The sequence below is a fragment of the Colletes gigas genome, unplaced genomic scaffold (genome assembly GCF_013123115.1).
Source record: "Colletes gigas isolate AHSC1104 unplaced genomic scaffold, ASM1312311v1 Colletes_gigas_Sc00044, whole genome shotgun sequence".
Lineage (NCBI taxonomy): Eukaryota > Metazoa > Arthropoda > Insecta > Hymenoptera > Colletidae > Colletes > Colletes gigas.
In genome coordinates, this window is record NW_025106673.1 from 1,242,765 (window position 1) to 1,259,610 (window position 16,846).

The window sequence follows — 16,846 nt, forward strand, 5'->3', positions numbered from 1 at the left end:
ACGAACAAGTGTTTCTCTTTGCGGTGCAGTTTGCAGATTGATTGATAGATCGATCGGTTTTGCGTCACGGCTTATTTGAGGCGAACGTGTTCTTTATACGCGTCCTATTCCGAGACTGTGTGCCAAAAGTCCAAGACTCGCATGGAAAGTGTTTCCTTAGAAATGTCGAATATCCGCGTGGTAAATTTCGCAATCCGGAACTGGAAGTGCCGATCGTAACCGATTGTGGAATTTGTTGGTGCGATCAGAAGTAGTTCTCAGCCTTTATTTTTGCTGATCTTGCTCAAATTGGCAAGACGTTTATTAACACGACTAAAAGCCAGGCACTTCGTATTACTACTGGAAGCTGATCCTCTCCGATTCTACGCGTTTCAAAAGTAGGTCGTGGTGATGTGAATTGCAGTCATCAGCTGTAATACTAGTATATCATTCTTTAGACAGAACCAGCACACAGTAACGAAGTAGCTTTATCTAAGAATACGTTATAATTAATATCGTTAGTATGCATTCGATCGTCTTTTCTATTAAATTATTCATCACACGTGCGATCGAACATTTTTAAAATTAGTTGAAATATTCAAACAATGTTATATTTTCCAAAATGGTATTCTACATTAGACTGAAATCCGATATACGTCAGCAAGTGTTTTTTCTTTTACTTTTCACGTTTCCTGAAACTGTGACGCTTCATGAGAAAATAAGACGTGTAAAATTTTAGTACGATTGAATAAGAACCCGTGTAGTATTTGAGTTAAAGTTGTTAAATTTGAATGGTTTCACGTTTCGAACATAAATATGTTTCACTATTACAAAAGTATCAATAAATATTTATTAATAAAAGTATAATTCCTTAGATGTATAATATCAACATTTGTGTATGACTTTCAAGTATAACACATCTGCACCCCTGTGTACTGTAACGTGAATCAGACTAAAACACTTCTTATGTATGTTACAGTTAGAATACTGCACTAAATGTATACATTTACTAAGGATTTTAGTAAAAGTAAACACTGACACATGTAATCCAACTTTAAACTATACAGGTTGTTCGACCACCTCTGGGAAAAATTTTAATGGGAGATTCTAGAGGCCAAAATAGAATGAAAATCAGGAATATCATTTTCTTGATTGAGGCTTCATTAATAAGTTATTAAAAAATTAAATTAAAAAATTTCAAATCATTCTGAAAAAATTATTTTTGGTTGCGGGGCTCAATTACAATCATTTTTTATGAATGCACATACCCCTGAAATCCTACCTACTTTCGAGAAAAAAATTCGAACAGGTACTGAAATTTTTAGACGAAATTAAACAATTTCAAATCATACTAAAAAAATTATATTTAGTTACAGGGGTTAATTACTAGCATTTTTGATGAATAGACATACCTCGAAATCTTATGCACTTTCGAGAAAAAAATTCTTTAACGAAAATCTAATGCGAGGCCAGAAATGCTTCCCTGAAATTTCATGCGAAACTTTAAAATATCATAACTCCTGAACGGATTGGACGCTTTTAATGATTCAAAAAGCAAACAACGCGTATTTTAGTGTAGAATATGTAGAAATTCTAACAATATTGAAAAAGTTGTTCCTTGACACCGTAAAGTGAGAAAAAGCCTCCTAAAACTGGTCCAATTTTCAAACGTCCATAACTCCTAGAATAGTGAATATATTTCAATGAAATTTTTTTCTAAAGCAGAACCCTTGGGTACCTACACGAAAGTATTAGACAACTTTTCTGTAGAGCGTCAAACAAATTTATTAAAAATGAAAAACGAATTTTTAAGAAAAATCGACAGGGGGGGATTAGGGGTAGATGCCCAAATTCTCGGCGAAAAAAAAAAAAATTCGAATCGTTCTAAAAAAATTATTTCTAGATTTTGGGGTCAAATACAAGTAGTTTTGGTGAATATACATACCTACGAAATTCTACATATTTTCGAGAAAAAAATTCATTACGGGCGAAATTTTAACCGTCAGTAAATTCTTAACGAAGCTTCCATCAACAAATTGGTATTCTTGATTTTCGGTTTATTTTGGCCTCTAGAATCTCCCAATAAAATTTTTCCAAGGGGTGGCCGAACACCCTGTATACGGATCTTCGTACACAAATATGGATGCGTGTGCGTGCCTAGAGATCAAGACGATCAAGATTCCCTAGAGCTGAAACACGACCAGTCAGGGTAACGAAGCAACCTAAAATTCGTGCATTCCCCTTAGTCTCTAACATATACTCACGGCGAGACATTAGGATGAAAGGATAGAGAGGCGAAGGGAGGTCGCATAGGGTTGACGAATTCCAAGCGAGGCAGAGTGGGTCGGGCGATACATTGCGGAGAGACGACGGCAGGTGAATGACGTCAAAAGGCGTATCGTGACGTCAAAAAGTAACCTGAATACGGGACTTCTCCTATTGGGATTTTCTTCCCATGATCTGCACAATTTCAACAATATCTCGTCGATAGATTCACCTTCTATGGTACGTATTTAGCTCGTTATTAAATATCGCGAATTTACAATTCATTTTTAAGGAAACATTTGTTGTGGTTTAGCGTCTGCTTGAACGCAAACTCCTTGATACAGTGTTAAATTTGACCCTTTGAGCTTCACTGCACCACGACTCAGGTTAAGTTTTATTTATACAAACCCAAATTGAATTAACGAATAAAATTTTAATTACAAGCATTTATACAGTTTTGCGAAAGAAAAACCAGAAGATACCTTAAAATTATTGGTCGTTTATATTAAAAAAAATCTGAGAGTGCAAAGGATTGACGACTAATCAACGGCAATCGAGAGAGCAGGAAAAGTATCGTGGAACAAATTCGATGGCATCGGCAGTATCACGAGGATGCAGGACCGTGTTAAGAAATTAAGCTGCGAACAGACCGTTTCGCTATTTTTACGAATCATTGTGACGTCAGAGGAAGGGAGCGAAGCGAGCACTTGAATGTTTGGATTATCCAAGAATCCAGAAGGCTCGTGGACCAACTTAGAGGAAATTAGATTCTTGTAGAAAGAGATATGGTTGCCTGATCATCCTAAATCCGGTCACTATCGCTGCTTTGGCTGTTATGTTCCACTTAATTTCGCTTCCAAATTAATGACAAATTGAATTCTTAATTTCCACATTCAATTAAAGCCTTCTGCCGATTCAAACTACTGTATTCTTGCAGCGATCAAATTTCTTCGCATCTTCACGGCCCACCGACAAAATTTACAAGAAAATAGTTGCGTTAACGATCCAGAAACTCAAGAAACAAACTCTTTAAACCTTCCAAGAATAATTCAACAACTTGGTAACTTCGCGCCTGGAGTTCAACTTGAACTCGAGCAGTCGACCGTACTTGTGCCTTTAAAATCAACAACCCTTTCTCCCGTTGGCTCGTTTTCTACTAGCTGGTAGAATTGAACAAGCAGAAGAAGGGACGACCTATGGCGAACGAGGGGAACGTGTAACAGGACGTGACCCCACAAATGGAGAGGAGGGTTGGAAGGTGACAGGAAGGAAGGGAACAGGGGTTTGCTAGTGGAATACATCATTGGCATTGCTTTCGCGTTGGCTAAGTAGCTGGCGACCTACTAACCGTCCTATGAAACGCGATCATCATTAGAGATCGTGTTTTCCATCGAAAAGACATCTCACCTACGCAACGCACGCTGTTATCACCGAGGATTTTGACTGGCCCGAACAAGCAAGATAAGCATTATTTACACACAGTAAATTCTACAGTATTTGCTGAGCATTATCACAGTTGCGAATAACGTTTGCACCTATCGTTTAAGAAAACAAAGTGCATACTTCGCAATATTACTCAGAACGTGTTCGGCACTCCTGCTCAACGTTAAATAAATTTTATCGAATTTTTTTCCCAGTAAATGAGAAAAATAACCAGATTGATATACATATATAAAATATTATACAAGGGTACTACATCGAAATTTTAACAACTTACAAGTGGCTAGTTCTGTAATTACGTTTGTTAAACCACCAAACAAATATAAGTTTTTATTAACATTATTAATGGAATTAATATGTCTAAATCTAGAGTAATTTAATCACGGTTTTAACAAAAGAAAAAATTTTGCTGATCGTCTAAGACCATTTAAAAAATTATACAGAGTTATATAGTCAAACAGGAGGCTCGATTTTATTAATTTTTTTGAACTAATTAAAAGTACAGTTCACAATTAAGAAAAAAAAATAATGCAATAGTATATCTTGGGTTGTTGAAATACCCCACGATATAATTGATACGAAAATTGATTTCATCCATCGATCATTAATGATCCTCTTTTTGCCCTCCACGATTTCGCGGCTATCTGCTAAATCTGTGAGTCACTTGCGGTCGAACGCGATCGATTTCTGCCCAATCAAAGGTGCAGGCACCGATAAAAGATACTATCGTCGGCGCATCTCTCGAGTGGAACGTCGGCAATCGAGCAGGGGACACCACTTGTCTTCGAGACTGCGACGACTTTATATTTCGAACCAATTAAAGACGATTAAGACAGCTGCCGCGGCAATTGGCCGGCCAATCGCGACGCGAAGCTCGTCGTGTTCTGGTTAGCCGTCTTTTTTCTACTTTGTCAGTATTCGAACCGACATGATCGCATTGTTTTATGTGCATAGAAGCCAACCCTTTCTCCGGGTTAGTCGATTTCATGAGAAATCACCGGAGCTCGATCGTTCGAGACAATTACGTATCTTCATACTTGTATGAAATGTCAAAGAAAATTCGACTTCACGCAATGCTATACCGTACTGTTTACAAATAGCCAGATAGATAAATATAGAATACTGTTGCGGATGCGCTGGGCTGGACATCATGTTTAATTTTGGTTCGTGAAACAGAACCAATGATAGAACAGAAGAAAATTATAAACGTATAAAAACTGCAATGACGATTATTCGATGAACACGTCAGTGCCTCTGATATCGCAGCATTTTATTAAGAATCATTGGCCAAGTCGTTGGGTAACGCTGGAAGATCCAGCGTTGTACTCGGCTATTTCATTACCTTTGTCGTACATTTTCTCTGTGTGACTCATTGACAAAGTAAATAATGTAGCCGCAGAAGTCCATGAAAAGCACCGCAACGATAACGAAAGCAGACACATTACGTGCAATTCTGGTCGTTCGCATCCCTTTCGCTATCGATCGCTTTTAAATTGACTCCAAGACAGGAACATTGTTTTTGTGGTTCTCAAGAACTCGACACTCTGTACACTAGTAATTTCCAATCGTTTCGAAAGGTGCCCACGCCCCTAAAAAAAAGAATTTTTGCGTACAAGATTTAAGGACAAAATATACTTGTTATGTTTATATTAATATTGTAAATCATTTTTAAAGAACTTGTAATTAAATGCAATCCATACAAATCTCTAGCATTAATAAATAAATTGTATCCACTATATTCTATATTAAAAATAAGTAATATATTTCTATAATATAATTTTCTTCGACGAAAGTTTAGAAATGGAAGCACTTATTAAATGAGATATAAATACTGTTCAAGTTAACCAAATTTTCTTTCATGACCCTTTTGGATTGTAAGACTCCTCCCCCAAGGTTGCGCCTTTTACTTTAAAGACACCGCCGTAGACGGTAAACCTTGAATTACAATTCTTGTAATTTTATTGCAACTCTTCCGAACGTTACATATTTTTGTAATAAAAATGTGAAAGCGAGGATATATATGGGCGCACGATTAATAATCGTCAACCAAACTCATCGGTCGTCCGATACGTAGCCCCGAGCAATAATTATAAAACATACCCGATGATGAAAGTGTCATATTTTTGGAGAACACGTGTACTAGATGTACAAAGAGACTCGGCGGTATTTTTATCCGGCGGATTCACGTTTTTGCAAAAGCGGCGCGGCGCCGCGCTGCCGATACCGATGGTTTGTTTTCGCGCAAATTTCGGCCTCGTCGCATATTATGCAAGACACCTTTTATTGCACACGTCGTGTCGTGAGATAACTCGACGCAGACATGCTCGTAGATAAACGACAATAACACCGTGTCACGGCAAAATTATATCCCGACATCTTGTCGTTAATTTCAGGCCGCGAGTCACGTTAATTTAGCACAATTCTTTGGAATAATTATGAATCGTGACAAGTGATGTCGATACGTGACCTAAAATGAAAAATTAAACATAGTCATAGTTAGAAGCACGAAATATGTATTTTGCAATGGTAAATTATTGTATGCAGCCGCTTAATAATGACTTTTCAAGATTTTATAACAATCATACTACTTTCGTTATTTCAGTCGGTACATATTATTATTAAAATGTTCTTATATAAAATACGCGATAATAATCAATCTCTTGTTTATTCTTAACGTTCTGTTAAAAAATCACGTAAATATTTAAGACGCTATTAATAGAAAGACACGATAAAATTGTTGTCCTCGATGCGTATTTGCCATATCGTGTACGTAATGCGATTTATACCATTTGAATTCACAATGAAAATCACTCGAACATGTTGATTATTCATGTATTAGAACAGAAAATGATAAACAGCGCGTTTGGAATATTTTGCTATGTAGTATATAATATACAACGATATATGAGAGTTTAACAGTTGAAACATCGTTTATTCTACGCTATCGTGAACAGGAAAATTGTAACTTCGGAAAACCGACACTTCGCGAGCACCAAGCTAATAAATACGAAACGCAGGCGAGCATTAACAGATAATGAAATACCGACGCTCGCACCGTGAATTAATGGCTATTGATCCCCTATGTAAATTTGCAGTAATCTTAGATATCACCAGCCAACCAGAGCTTCTGTTAAAAGGCGGTTCGCCGCGCAATAATTCTGTGACCGCTTGCTACGCTCGTTAACAGCTTCCATCTCTCGGTTACTTTTATGTCGTGAAAATTCTTGAACGAGGAAAGTCTAGCTTAAGCAGGAAGAATCTCATTACCGTCATGTTCTGACTCACGAACGGAGTCGATAAAATTTTCGATCTTCGAGATACCTCGCATCCGTGCTGAAAATATTTCCAACCGGAACACTGTCAAATATTATTGCGGGACAACCAATCGGGAGAAATACAGTCTCGGGTGTTAAAATAACCGCGATGACGGAACAGGAAAATTTGACAGCGTAGCCTAGGTGGCCGCCATGTTTGCTGCTCGTATCGAGTCGAAGGGCCGACCAGGGCCGCCGCTATAAAGGCGTTTTATGCCCGAACGAAAATGCGATAAGAACGAAATATCGACGATGAAACTGAAACGATCGTTATCGTACCTGGAGCTCCCTAACGGAGCTACGATTGCCAAAATTCCCGGCTCGATGTATCGGCCTCTCTGTTCCACAAACGGCACCTCTCTCGCTCTCTCCCTCCTGCTGCGGCGGGCCTTCTTCCTAGCCTCGATCTCTCACATCGATGACTGTGCACTTTCCTTTTCACACGTCTCCGTCTCGAAACACCGTCTCGACGAACAGAGCGAAAACTCACTCGACGACGACAATGACGACGCCTAACGACCGAGACGAGTCTCTTTCCACCACGGGACTATCTCACGACACCACCGCAACCGTCACTTCTTTTAAGGTTAACCTAGTCACTGCGTGCTATTGAAGGACACGAACACGAGCACAACGTATCCGGCGTTACGTTACGACCAGTCGAACGACACCGGTGTTCAGGCGATTGTTTTCATGAATAAAAACTACTACACGAAGCGAGCGGAGCTGCTGTTGCTGCTACTGCTGCTGCTTCACGGCTCTGGCGGGCGGCAGGGCGGGGCTCCGTGCTTCGAGTCCCGTAGACCCCGTACACCCCGTAAGAAGTCGCCGGTTCACGAAGAAACCCGAACACCGGTGGCGCTTCATTCGTCTACTCCCGCACGCCGCCATTTTCGAAATATGCCCGGTCTTCGGTTTCTAGTAACGCCAATTATGACTCTACCAATAACAAAGTTATACTTGCATATATAGAATATAGAAACTAAACAAACCTACAAAAGCTGATACGTTGCCTAAACATCAGAGAAATAGAAATATTAGTGATATCTCGAAATACAGGAATTCGAAAGAGATATAAGGAGCTGGAAACACCCAACGGCCGAATCCACTATGTTAAATAAACATTTATCAATTTCTTATTTAGCATAGAATTTAGTGTTATCAGAATCAGCATCCATTTTACATCAGTCTAGACAGAGAACAATCATAGGGTATCAGAATTTTAAAATTTATGTTCGAATTAAGGAAGTCTCGGGATTATATGTATGTAACGACGTCATTAACGAATTACAAATGTCAAAAAAAGGTTAAGAATCAAGGTCAAGATCGACAAGTATACGTAAACATGATTTAAACTTTAGCATCTAATGGAAGACTGTCACATGACTCGGTGTGACTCAGAGTTACAATGTGACAGAAAAATACACATCTGTACCAGAGCCCTCTTACCGTAGCAATGTTAAATACAACGTTATTGAATTAGAGTAGAATATAAAATTTGCATTATTAGCGACAAAGATTGAAACGAACAGTTTCAGAAAATAGTTTTCGATTAAGTAAGCTTTAAGTGTTGTTTGTGCCAACCACCGCTAGATGCCTATACCATTTCAATGTACGTTTCTTTTGTAAATAGGTTATCAATAGACTATTATCGTAGGCAATGTATAGAATAGTCGTTAAATAGACTTTCTGATTTTTTATCATTTCGGTGACACATCCAAAGTTATCGATTCAGAATGGAATAAGATAGCAGTGCTATCAGCTATGAGAATTTAAACTAAATGTTGCGAAAATTACGATTTGAAAAACTATATGGCATTTTATAGTGTTTTGCATTAATTTCAGAAAAAAAATATTAGTGATTTACATAGGAAGTTACATTACAGTTATTAATAAAAATAGTGGGCTGTACATATTTACATAAATAATTTATTCTCTTACTGATGATATTAAATTCAATAATTCTTATTTTAAGGCTATTATAATGTTAAGGAATTTTTAAAAATATTTATTTACTCTACTTGTGAAGTATTAATTTCTATGTTATGAATACTGTAAATATTGAACTTGAGTATATAGTAGAAATTAATAAGAATTATATAATGAATTCGAGTTCGAACATTAAACGGGATTGATTAATTATAATTATGAATATTTAAGCACAAAAATGTTTTTAAAATGATGTGTAGATGATCCACTCGTGAATTGTCTTCACTGTCCAACTATTGGATAGCAAAATAATTATGTTAAGTTATACTTTTCTAATTGCAGTTAATACTGCCTAATAGCTATTTTGTGAAATGAAAAGATTTATCTATTAATGTTTTCCATTCGCAAAAAATTAATATTGGTTTAAACAACGAAATATTGAAAATATTAATTTTAAAAGATGAAAATACCGTTTTCTGATACCTTGTTACGCGAATATCTATAAAGCAGAATAAAATCGTGATTTTGTAACTCTTTATTTTATAATTTAAATCAATGGAACAAGTGTTATATTGGAATTATCAATAATATTTCTGCGACTTACAGTTAGTTATTTTTGCACTTGGCTGTCAAAACATAAAATATGAATTTTTAACAATTTTGTTACATTTATTATCATTTTCACTTTCGAAGCCTGACGTTAGCTTCCTCGTTTTGATAGAATTTTTTTTTATTCTTGTATAACGAACAGTTCTGCTTTCTAAACTTGTGTTACATGTCGACACGCTACAATTTGTTTAGTGAGAGCTCACCGATCGATAATATGTCGTGTGCAATAATCCGCATTCAAGTATTACTAAGAATACGTTTTCAAAATTGTATGTATTATTGAGCCGTATTTAAAAAATATATTAATTTATTTTTGTATTTTAATACTGTGCAAAATATTCATAGAAATGGACAAAATTCTTACCTACGATTACGTTTTATAATATAACATCATATAATCAGGCCTGGGTATCTGCATTCTCTTATTAAATGTGGCAAGAGTTATTGCGTTTTTGATTTAAAAAATGATCAAAATGTTGATCAATTTGGATTTTAAGAAGAAGCTACACTTAATTATGAGAAACTATACGAAGAGGATCGCAGTCAATTTGCTCATATTATTTACTATAGTATAATTAATAATTATATTACCCAAGTAAGACTGATATGATTATTAATTACCTACTAAATAATATTGATTGCCTAGGTCTCATCAACTTAGAGGTTATCACGAATGGAAACCTGTCCTAACCGACTTCAGCCACCTTTCATTTATACGAAGATTTTTTGTGAGAAACGATTGTGTATAAATCGATGTTCGAAAACACAATAAATGAAGATCTTTTCAGAAGAACGAGAGCCTGATCAAGACTTATCGAAACAAAAGACGATCGAACACAGATTAATTATAAACGAGCTCTTGCATTTGTAAATAAAATTAGCCTTCTTAACATAATGACTAATATATGTATAATAGATAACCAAACATTACAGTGCTTCCCTTTTCTTACCCTATGTGATTATTATACGAGTCTGCCTAACTATAAATCTAAATTGATAATAAGACGTATATAAAAATTTTTGAAAGATACATAAGAATGTATCCTAATTAGATAAGTAGGATGTAAATGTTATTAGATTTATAGTTAGGTAGGCTCTAACAGTATGTTTCAGGTAGAGACAATAATAAAAAACATGTTTTCTCGTATTTTATTTATAGTTAGGTAAGATGCAAATGAAATTAGATTTATAGTTAGGTAGGTATTTGGTTAGCCATTACCTTAGGCAAGCTGTTTCTATTTGAATGTAAACTCTGGTTTTGGTTCAAATAGTCACAGTGGATGGAATTCGGTTACGGCGGGTCTCCATTCGCAGCAACCTCCACGTGGTGAGACCTAGGTAATATTATTTAGCGTTTAATTAATAATCATATCACTCTTAGCTGGGTAATGCAATTATTCATTAAAAAGTAAATAATATGAGCAAATTGGCTGCGATCCGTCTTGCAATAGGTCATCATAAATATAGAGCTTCTTTACTAAGTTAGTTTTGATTCTCGTAATTGGTAGCGCTGCTATCTTATTCCATTCTGAATCGATAACGGTGGACTGGACACCGAAATGATAGAAAGATTCTCGAGTATTGTCACAGACGAAGTATACGAGTAGATCTTTCACCACAGACGAGGTATACGAGTAGACCTTTCACCTAATGTATTTTTTCGGCCCATTTTTCTGGGGCTCTAGAGCCTCATTACCATTTTCGTGTCACTCGCAACGTTATCAACAGATTTAGAAATTAACACAAGAGGAAGTGAGACAGAAAATAAAATTACAGAAATTTTAGTATTTTTTAACGGAATGAAAGCTGTACGGTCCATCATTGGACAGTAATCGATTAATTTCATTGGAGTAATCAATCGATTAAGATTATTTAAAAATTTCAAGATTATTAAAATACCTAAGGATGTATTTCATTGATACGTACACCGCAAATTCTCTATTTTTTATTTTAAATTGTAATACATCATTTATTAAAAAAATAACTCGGCAGAAACGTATTTGCGACTCGAAATCAATTTAATCAGACTGTACATCGGGGCCCCAGAAACTCCTCATTCCTTACTTTCGCACACTATGCCCAATTGTGTGTACGTGAGCTCGTTGAGTTTCGGAAGAGCCGAGAAGAACAGGCTGATACTCGCTTTCCTTCTCGCTCTTGCATCGCTGACGTCGCTTACATTTCTCGAAAGCAAGCTTGGCATCGCCACCCGTTCGAATCGTCAGTAAACGACAAAAGCCATCGTGACTGACAGACCTTACATTTCTCGAAATCGGACCTGGGCGCTTTTTGAAGATTCATCGACATATGATACATATAAAAAAATGTAAGAATACTGTAGAATTTTTGCAATGGAGAATTATTGAAGGAAAATGAATTGATTATATACATATGTGTATATCGGACACATCCCTCGCAAACACGCTGCAAACATTAATGAGAACAAAACTGCAAATCTGTCCTTTTTTAAAACCCCGCAACTGATCTTTGACTCGGAACTCGTCCTCTTCATTTAGCAATTATAATAAACGTCGACTCATTAAAATTCGTAAAAATAACAAAGTTATAGCCATTTAGAGGGAAGAGTACCCAACGGTTAATAATCATACCAGAAATTTTAAATGAGTTTTTCTCGAAACCATATTTTCGAAATTGGCTGACATGATATCACAAATTCATATTGATTAATGGATTTGAAATTTATAGAGACATGCCTGTATGTTAGAAATTTTGCCTTTGACGGTTCTGGGGTAAGTCCTGTGCCGTTCCTCACAGTGCTCTTACCGGAAGGTCCCACGCCTTCCCCACTCCGTGGCCAGATCCTTCAGGACAAAGTCTTCATTTTTTCCAGCAGTACGACGTCAGGTCGTCTGCCTCTTTTAACTACTCTCTCTCTATTCATAAACAATCAATGCCTCGACACGCGCTACCTGGAGACCCAACGCGGTCGTCCGCTATCGCGTCACCCGTTGCCAGGCCTGTTTAGTCTCATTCGCTCTTTAGGCCACATGCACCCCAAAACTCTGTCATAAATGTATCGTAGACTGAGCGTCCTTCAGTGGTCCTTACATTCGACTCTCTTGGAAAATACATTGTCGCTAGCGTTTCTGGAAAACAAAAGCCGATCCCCTATTTCGGGGGAATGTCCACGCGTCGCGTCCAACTATTGTTGCCGTGGCGAAATCGACTTTTTTGCCTTCGCCTTCGAAAAAGATTAAGCAAAAGAGTTCTCTTCATTGAAAGAACAAAAATTTTCCAGTCCTTTATTTTCAGTAGGGGCGGTCTCAACTTCCATTCATTTTCATATGATTGATTTTAATGAGTCTGCGTTTTTTTAAATTGCTAAACAAAGAGGACAAATAGGACAGTATTCTCAAATATTTTCAGATTAAAAAATTTAAAATTACAGTGAAATTTATTCAGTTGTTTAGACCCAATAGTATTAATAGTATAAATATATGAACGCACGTCCATAAGCATAGTAAAAAAATGTATTTTTTTTAATAGTTAAAATATGATCAAGGGGTCCTAAAACGTGTATTTCCGTAAAAAAAATTTTTGAAATTTTTGTTTCATTATGGTTTTTGCTTATTTTACCATTTAGCACAGACGAGATATATGAATAGACCTTTCACCTTATGGACTTTCGCGGCCGAATCTGACTGCCATACCGACCTGAAAATTCGGAGGTGATTTTAGCGGCCTCTTCTCATGGATGGCGGTCAGTTGTAAAACTAGGCACTGAATTAGTATTGATGGGCAGCCAGCTCTAGGTGTGCGTAAATACATGTGAGTTGACTATGGGGGGGATTGAAAAAGACAGTGCAGTATTATCAGATGGCAGACCCGTGCCCAAAGGGAGCTGCCCCACCACTTACACACACTAATGCCAACCACCTTGTATATGAGTTCTGGCGTTTCGTATCTCTTCGAGGATTCGAGAAAGGCGGCGAATGTCAGTCTATCCTTCTTGCTCTTAACACAACCGAAATTCGATCTATGTAGGCGTATACAATGTATAAGCAAAATACCATAATGAAACAAAAATTTCAAAAATTTTTTTTACGGAAATACACGTTTTAGGACCCCTTGATCATATTTTAACTATTAAAAAAAATACATTTTTTTACTATGCTTATGGACGTGCGTTCATATATTTATACTATTAATACTATTGGGTCTAAACAACTGAATAAATTTCACTGTAATTTTAAATTTTTTAATCTGAAAATATTTGAGAATACTGTCCTATTTGTCCTCTTTGTTTAGCAATTTAAAAAAACGCAGACTCATTAAAATCAATCATATGAAAATGAATGGAAGTTGAGACCGCCCCTACTGAAAATAAAGGACTGGAAAATTTTTGTTCTTTCAATGAAGAGAACTCTTTTGCTTAATCTTTTTCGAAGGCGAAGGCAAAAAAGTCGATTTCGCCACGGCAACAATAGTTGGACGCGACGCGTGGACATTCCCCCGAAATAGGGGATCGGCTTTTGTTTTCCAGAAACGCTAGCGACAATGTATTTTCCAAGAGAGTCGAATGTAAGGACCACTGAAGGACGCTCAGTCTACGATACATTTATGACAGAGTTTTGGGGTGCATGTGGCCTAAAGAGCGAATGAGACTAAACAGGCCTGGCAACGGGTGACGCGATAGCGGACGACCGCGTTGGGTCTCCAGGTAGCGCGTGTCGAGGCATTGATTGTTTATGAATAGAGAGAGAGTAGTTAAAAGAGGCAGACGACCTGACGTCGTACTGCTGGAAAAAATGAAGACTTTGTCCTGAAGGATCTGGCCACGGAGTGGGGAAGGCGTGGGACCTTCCGGTAAGAGCACTGTGAGGAACGGCACAGGACTTACCCCAGAACCGTCAAAGGCAAAATTTCTAACATACAGGCATGTCTCTATAAATTTCAAATCCATTAATCAATATGAATTTGTGATATCATGTCAGCCAATTTCGAAAATATGGTTTCGAGAAAAACTCATTTAAAATTTCTGGTATGATTATTAACCGTTGGGTACTCTTCCCTCTAAATGGCTATACCTTTGTTATTTTTACGAATTTTAATGAGTCGACGTTTATTATAATTGCTAAATGAAGAGGACGAGTTCCGAGTCAAAGATCAGTTGCGGGGTTTTAAAAAAGGACAGATTTGCAGTTTTGTTCTCATTAATGTTTGCAGCGTGTTTGCGAGGGATGTGTCCGATATACACATATGTATATAATCAATTCATTTTCCTTCAATAATTCTCCATTGCAAAAATTCTACAGTATTCTTACATTTTTTTATATTTTAAAATTTTCCCATGTTATTAGAAAGTAGAAAGTTATACAACTTATAATTCCTAGCATGTATAACATGTATATGTATGTAACGCATGGTTTCTTCGTATGGAAAGTCAATGAATCTTCAAGAAGCGCCCAGGTCCGATTTCGAGAAATGTAAGGTCTGTCAGTCACGATGGCTTTTGTCGTTTACTGTCGATTTGAACGGGTGTCGATGCCAGCAGGCTTGCTTTCGAGAAATGTAAGCGACGTCAGCGATGCAAGAGCGAGAAGGAAAGCGAGTATCAGCCTGTTCTTCTCGGCTCTTCCGAAACTCAACGAGCTCACGTACACACAATTGGGCATAGTGTGCGAAAGTGAGGAATGAGGAGTTTCCGGGGCCCCGATACACAGTCTGATAACACTGATTTCGAGTCGCAAATACGTTTCTGCCGAGTTATTTTTTTAATAAATGATGTATTACAATTTAAAATAAAAAATAGAGAATTTGCGGTGTACGTATCAATGAAATACATCCTTAGGAATTTTAATAATCTTGAAATTTTTAAATACTCTTAATCGATTGATTACTCCAATGAAATTAATCGATTAATGTCCAATGATGGACCCTACAGCTTTAATTCCGTTAAAAAATAATAAAATTTATGTAATTTTATTTTTTGTCTTACTTCCTCTTGTGTTAATTTCTCAATCTGTTGATAACGTTGTGAGTGACACGAAAATGGTAATGGGGTCCCGGGACCCCAGAAACTCAGGCCGAAAAATTACATTAGGTGAAAGGTCTATTCATATACCTCGTCTGTGGTGAAAGGTCTACTCGTATACCTCGTCTGTGCTTACACCTTATAGACTTTCGTGGCCTAATTTGACTGCCATACCGACCAGAAAATTCAGAGGTGATTTTAGCGTCCTCTTCTCATGAATGGCGGTCAGTTGAGAAACTATTTACTGAATTAGATGGAGGCAAACAGCTATCGTGTGCCTAAATACATGTGAGTTGATTATAGGAAGGATTGAAAAACGCAATCCAGTGTTATCAGAGGATAGACCAGTGCTCAAAGAAACCTGCCCCTCCACTTACATATAGTAATGCATAGCCACTTTGTATATGAGTTCTGGCGCTTCGTATAGTTTCGGGAATTTGAAAAATTAGGCGAATGCGAATATTCCCTTCTTGCTCGTAATACAATTGAAATCCGATCTTAGCATGTATAATAAGTATATGTATACAACACACTGTCATCTTGGTTTGGAAAGTCAACGAATCTTCAAAAAAGCGCTCAGGTTTGCTTTCGAGAAATGTAAGCGGCGTCAGTCACGACGGCTCTTGTCGTCTGTCGACAATTCAAACGGATGGCGATGTAAGAGCAATGAAGAAAATCTCACATTTGCCTTCTTTCTTTACTCCTTAAAACTGTCCAAAGTGCCGCGTTCAGTTTGGGTAATTTCGAAGACTCCCAATTTCATAGAAATCTGCTAGATGACTGAGCATTTGTTTGTCCTTAAAGTCAACAAATTCCTGGTGCACCATCAAACGTCCACCGAAGTATCTTGAAGCGCAAAATCATCACAAATTTTCGTAACAAACAAAATATCAGTAATGGAAACAATGTTTAAACATTATTCGTAGTCATATTTGTCGTTTTTAATGTGACTTTATTTACGACAAACGATTGTAATTGATTGTATATCTGCAATGATCTGTTCAGTTTGTATCGTATTTAAAAAACATTATTAAAGTATTGTACAAATGCTGTACTATATGCACGATAACGCGTGTAGTTCATTTACAAATAAAATGCAGATATTTAATCGTAGAAGCTTACTGCTGTTTTGGGGTAAAGTGCGACCGCGGAAGGCTATTGTGCTACCCATAAACGAATTCGTTTAATCAATATGCCAATCGACTCGAAGTTTTCAGTGAAAAATGTGAGTTCTATCGTTTTGCATTTTTTTCATTTCTTATTTACGGGTACCGAAAATTAAAGTTAGAAGTAATGGTATGTTTTGCCAGTATTA

General features: G+C 36.9%; 1 protein-coding gene across 1 annotated transcript in view; it reads right to left on the minus strand.

Annotated features, from left to right (window-relative positions):
• LOC122403127 (guanine nucleotide-binding protein G(I)/G(S)/G(T) subunit beta-1) overlaps positions 1-7,767 on the minus strand; it is a 35,880-nt gene extending 28,113 nt beyond the window's left edge. Inside the window, exon 1 of the mRNA XM_043406466.1 lies at positions 7,278-7,767. The gene's annotated coding sequence lies outside the window, so the exon portion shown is untranslated. The remainder of the gene's footprint in view (positions 1-7,277) is intronic.
• Between the last annotated feature and the right edge of the window lie 9,079 nt (positions 7,768-16,846).